The following is a 5,000-nucleotide window of genomic DNA, read 5'->3' on the forward strand; positions in this document are numbered from 1 at the left end:
AGAGATCATTTGCTGGGTCATCAAGAGTGTTTCCCCTGTTAATAATGTAGAAATGCTGTTAGTCTGTCACCAGAACTATAGAAACACCCTTAAAAACCCGTGTCACTTCAACTAGAGCCTTAGGAGAGTAGTGGAGGTGCGGTGCAGAAGTGTTTCAGGATACGATTCTTAATGTTACAGTCACTTGAACTACTCCACCTCCACCACTCCTGTGAATCTCTCCTGAAGTGACGAGGCTGGACTGAATGAGGAACGAACACATCAGGGGCGCAACACACGCACGTCGGTTTGTGAGCAGAAGTTAGAGGGGCGAGACTAAGGTGACTAATACTAGATCCGTAAATGCATCATTGAATACCCGTGTAGCTTCAATTACATAGAGCCTTTTGAATGTAAGAGCAGAGAGAGAGAGAGAGAGAGAGAGAGAGAGAGAGAGAGAGAGAGAGAGAGAGAGAGAGAGAGAGACCCACCTGCCTGAGGGAGCGTCGCCACCACCACCACCGCCACCAGCAGGAGGGTTAGCAGCTTATGCATTCTGAGAGAGAGAGTATTTGTTAGTAATTATTGACTAATTTCTGTTCTTCCTTCGTATTTTTGAGTAACAATTGATGGAATTTGCCCTTCCTTCCTTTCTTCCTTCGTATTTGTAATAATTAACTTATTTTCTATTCTTCCTTCTTATTTCTGCGTAAGAACTCAATTTACCTTTCCTCTTCCCTAAAATTATTCAAGGTTCTGCTGATGGCTGGCTGAACATTAATCTCCCAACGCATCAGCTAACATGACGCAAACTGCCTCGCTGGAGTGACCCAAGGCGATTTACTGAGCAGGAACAACACATCCCTCACTGGAAAACCTTAATTAAAAACTCCATCACTTCTTTTGTTGTCTGTGCCTTGCCGATCTCCTTTAGAACACTTAAAAGACTTGTTGGTCATGAAGCAAAATGAAAGGAAGGAAAGGGAGGGAGAAAGGGACAGAAAGAGTTGCTGTTTTAACTTACTTGCTTACTTCCTTGTTTGCTTGTCTCGCAGAAGGAACTCTCAAAGATCACCAGACGGGAGCAGTGAGCGCCAGGAGGTGTTGAGCGAGAGTGAGAGACCCCCCTTGGTGTTGATAAAGAAGAGGTGGAAGGGAGAAAGGTAGAGTCCGAGTAATGGGTTGGGGGTGGTGGAATATAAGAAAGATAGACTGATTAGGGAAGAGGAGGAGGGTGGGTGTGTTGGGGGTAGAGGTTCTAGGAGACTGTAAAGAGAATAGGTAAGAGGAGGAGAGTGGGGGGATGGAGGAGGTGGAGAGTGAAGAACGAGGACAGGAAAAAAAAAGAGAAAAAAGTGGAGATAAAACACTGATAATCACTTTATATGAAAACACCTGCAGTGTGTGTGTGTGTGTGTGTGTGTGTGTGTGTGTGTGTGTGTGTGTGTGTGTGTGTGTGTGTGTGTGTGTGTGTGTGTGTGCAGCTGCAGCGTGGTGAGGAGGGTAGACACTCTGGATGGTGCCACTTGCTGTTCAAAATGAGGCATTCTTCTCCTTTCGCCATGTCCCCAGAGTGAAGTGTTGGCAGCAGGTATGAGTCTCCTGCAGGTGCTTCTGTCCCTTGCACCTTCCTTTGTGACTCTCTTCCTTCCCAGTTCTACCACAATTCCATCCCTCCAACTCACTCTTTGTCTTTCCCTCGATCTTCCTCCCTCAAATGGTTTTCCCCAGGGACCAGGCAAATGGACGGGCAGATGGCAAATGAAATTTAATATCAATAAATGCAAAGTACTTAGCGTAGGAGGAAACCCACACAGCAGGTACACATTAAATAACGAAACTCTTGTAGGTACAGGGTACGAGAAAGATTTAGGAGTTATTGTTAGCTCTGAACTCCGTCTAGGAAAACAATGCATAGAGGCCAGAAACAGGGCAAATAGGGTACTAGGATTCATTTTTAGAAGTGTTAAAAGTAGAAGGCCGGAAGTGATAATAAAGTTATACTTGGCGCTGGTCAGACCTCATCTAGACTGCGCTGTGCAGTTCTGGTCCCCACATTACAGGAAAGATATAGGTCTATTAGAATCAGTACAGAGGAGAATGACTAAAAGGATACAGGGGATGCGGATTATTCCTTAGGAGGCGAGGTTGAAGCTGTTAAATTTACACTCTTTAGAGAGACGTAGGTTAAGAGGGGACCTGATAGAAGTCTTTAAGTGGTGTAAGGGTTATAACAAGGGGGATGTAAGCAAAATTCTTAGGATCAGCAACCAGGGTAGAACACAAAATAACGGGTTCAAGCTTGAAAAATTTAGGTTTAGGAAGGAGATAGGAAGAAATTGGTTCTCAAATAGAGTTGTAGATGAGTGGAATGGACTCAGTAATCATGTTGTTAGTGCTAGGACATTAGAGAACTTTAAGAGAAGATTAGACAGGTTTATGGATGGGGATAATAGATGGAAATAGGTAGGTATATTTCATGCAGGGACTGCCACGTGTAAGCCTGGTCGCTTCTTGCAGCTTCCCTTATTTCTTATGTTCTTATGTTCTTATTTTCTTTTAATCGGTTCGTGGTTTTCTCCTCTTATTACGTAACCAAACCAAGTGTACACAGCAAAAGCAGGCTCAGCAAGTCCTCAGTCTGTGTCACTGATATTGATACCAGTGACATTCTTCTCATAGTCTTTCCTTCAGCTTACTGGAAGTCCTCTGGGTCAAGTCTGCCCCCACCAGCACACCCACACCCTCACCCTCACCCTCACCCACGCCCACAGAGACGTCGCCCGCCAATGAATTCTCTCCATGAGCCTGTAAGAACCAAACAGGCTTCCCCTCACTGGTCACCTTGGGTGAAGTGTCTGCCTCACACCTGGGGCCATCTCAAATACTTCTGCGCCGCACCTGCACTACATTCAAAAGACTCCTCTAGTAATTGGAACTACATAGGTTTTCGATTAAGGGCGTTTGTATGGTTCTAGTGACAGACTAACAGGACTTCTACTTTATTAACCGGAGAAACACGCGTGAGAGGCCGGCTACTTGGTTCCGTGGCCTTTGAAAATAGTCGTGGTGTGAGAGAAAAGCATTACTGAATACTGATGCCACGTGTATGCTCAGACACTCGTTCTCATATCAGGACCGACTAGGCAGGTTCCCATGAGTGCCCTGCCTCCTGATAGCGCTGGCTTCTTATCGCTAGAATCATGAAAACAACCTTGAGAACCTTGATAACGTCCATTACTCCCTGTTAGATGTGGCAGGGATGAAATGGAGAAAGATCTAAGTATATTGAATGACAAGAACGCAGCGAAAGACCGAGTGCAAGACCACCAGAGGCTATATTGAGCCTCACCATGATTTCTAGGCTCTCTGTGCAAGAAAACAACCTTACACTGTTTTCCTGATCAAATACGATACTTATCCTCCAGTTCTGGATAGTCCCTTTTGTCCTTTCTTCAGGAACTGACACCTCAGTGAGCCTTTTTTCAATTTTTTTTGTTGCTCTGGTCCAGTGCTTCTCTGGCATAAAAAAAAAAAAAAAAAGATTTTTTCTAATAAATACAAGATGAAGAAGCCCTACCCTCCTCCCTTCGGCATTGGTCAGAGAGGGGAGGACTGGAGTGCCGAGCGTGGTGCAGGAACATCGGAACAAAGCGTTTCCAAAGGTTTTCAGTGTTGTTTTCATGCTTCTGACAATAATGAAACAAGACTTCTGCATCGCTACTGGGAAAAACACTCTGAGGAGTCGGCTCTCTGTGGCCTTTGAAAACAGTATTAACGAAAAAATAGTGTCTTCAAAGATTTTCAGTGTTGTTTTCATGATTCTAGCAATATTCAACAAGACTGCACCGCTACTGGGGAAAAGCACACACGAGTTACCAACTAATTATCTCTCTGGAATTTAAAAACTTACTATGAAGAGAGAACAAACCGTCACAGATTAGCACCCAATGCCTCAATCCCGGCATGTCCGTGGTCTGTAATCTACTGACCCCGTGACCGCCAGTGAGGGTGCAATCATTGCCACCCTGAGGAACCCTGGCTCTGTTGGAGAGACTTTTGAATCACTCTGTCTCTTTTTTTTTTCTTTTTGTACGTAAGAAAGGTTCCGGCCAAGGGCAACAGAAGAGGGAAAACAGACCATTGGACCATTAGAGCAACCAGACCTTAGGAGCAGTGAAAGGTCCTAAATTTTTTAATGTCTTTCACGTTCCTACAGCAAACCGGACCGTCTTCAACACGTATTCTGAAACAATTCGCTCTCCCACCACGACTGTTTTGAAAGGCCACAGAGATGGTTAGCCGGGTTCTCAAGAGTGCTGCTCCTGTTAGTAATGTACGAATCTTGTTAGTCTATCTCTGCAGCCATAAAAAAAAAAAAAACCTCTTGAATATAGTGGAGGTGCAGCGTGGAGGTCTCTCAGAATATGGCCATTGTGTTATGCCGCCTGCACAAAGCTTGGCAAGTGTTGGGTGCCGTGCCACCTCGCGACGTCACTGCGGCTCCCAGGGCTAAGCGTAATTAGGCCCTGTTTACACGAGGCGCTTTCCAACGCGCGTTAGCAAACGCGGCGTTAGAAACTACCGCTCACACGAGGCGCTTTCAAACGCGGCGTTAACGCGACGCTTGTGTTTGTGCGTGCATATGTGTGCCAAACAATGCACTGAATGCAGAGAGCAACAAACAGTTTCAACCAGGATGGATCTAGAAGAGGTAGCATGTGCTTGGATCTTGCATCGCCGTTTGAAGCGGCGCAAGCGGCGAGAAAGAAGATACTGGGTTCATCCAATTTTACAAGACAGACTTACCCATGGCATGTATACAACCTTGTACCCGAGTTTAAGAGAACATGAAGACAAGTTTTTCAACTATTTTAGAAGAGCTGTGTGCGTGTCACGTGATAAAAAAATTCCTCCACGTGGAGTAACCCAGGGGTTGCCATAGTAACGCACATTCTCTTTCCTCATTGGTAGCAGCCCAGCCAATAAGAGAGCGCGCTGCTTTCAAAACGCGGCGTTTA

General features: G+C 45.4%; 2 long non-coding RNA genes across 2 annotated transcripts in view; one reads left to right on the plus strand and one right to left on the minus strand.

Moving 5' to 3' along the window:
- The window catches only part of LOC135102688 (uncharacterized), a 2,860-nt gene extending 1,710 nt beyond the window's left edge, over positions 1 to 1,150 (minus strand). Inside the window, exons 1-2 of the long non-coding RNA XR_010269732.1 lie at positions 1,004 to 1,150; positions 471 to 535 (exon numbers count right to left, since the gene is read on the minus strand). This is a non-coding gene — a long non-coding RNA (uncharacterized LOC135102688). The remainder of the gene's footprint in view (positions 1 to 470; positions 536 to 1,003) is intronic.
- A 144-nt stretch (positions 1,151 to 1,294) lies between these two features.
- Positions 1,295 to 5,000, plus strand: part of LOC135102689 (uncharacterized) — a 7,060-nt gene continuing 3,354 nt past the window's right edge. Inside the window, exons 1-2 of the long non-coding RNA XR_010269733.1 lie at positions 1,295 to 1,570; positions 2,754 to 4,497. This is a non-coding gene — a long non-coding RNA (uncharacterized LOC135102689). The remainder of the gene's footprint in view (positions 1,571 to 2,753; positions 4,498 to 5,000) is intronic.

This window comes from Scylla paramamosain, chromosome 8 (assembly GCF_035594125.1).
Source record: "Scylla paramamosain isolate STU-SP2022 chromosome 8, ASM3559412v1, whole genome shotgun sequence".
In the NCBI taxonomy this organism is placed as follows: domain Eukaryota; kingdom Metazoa; phylum Arthropoda; class Malacostraca; order Decapoda; family Portunidae; genus Scylla; species Scylla paramamosain.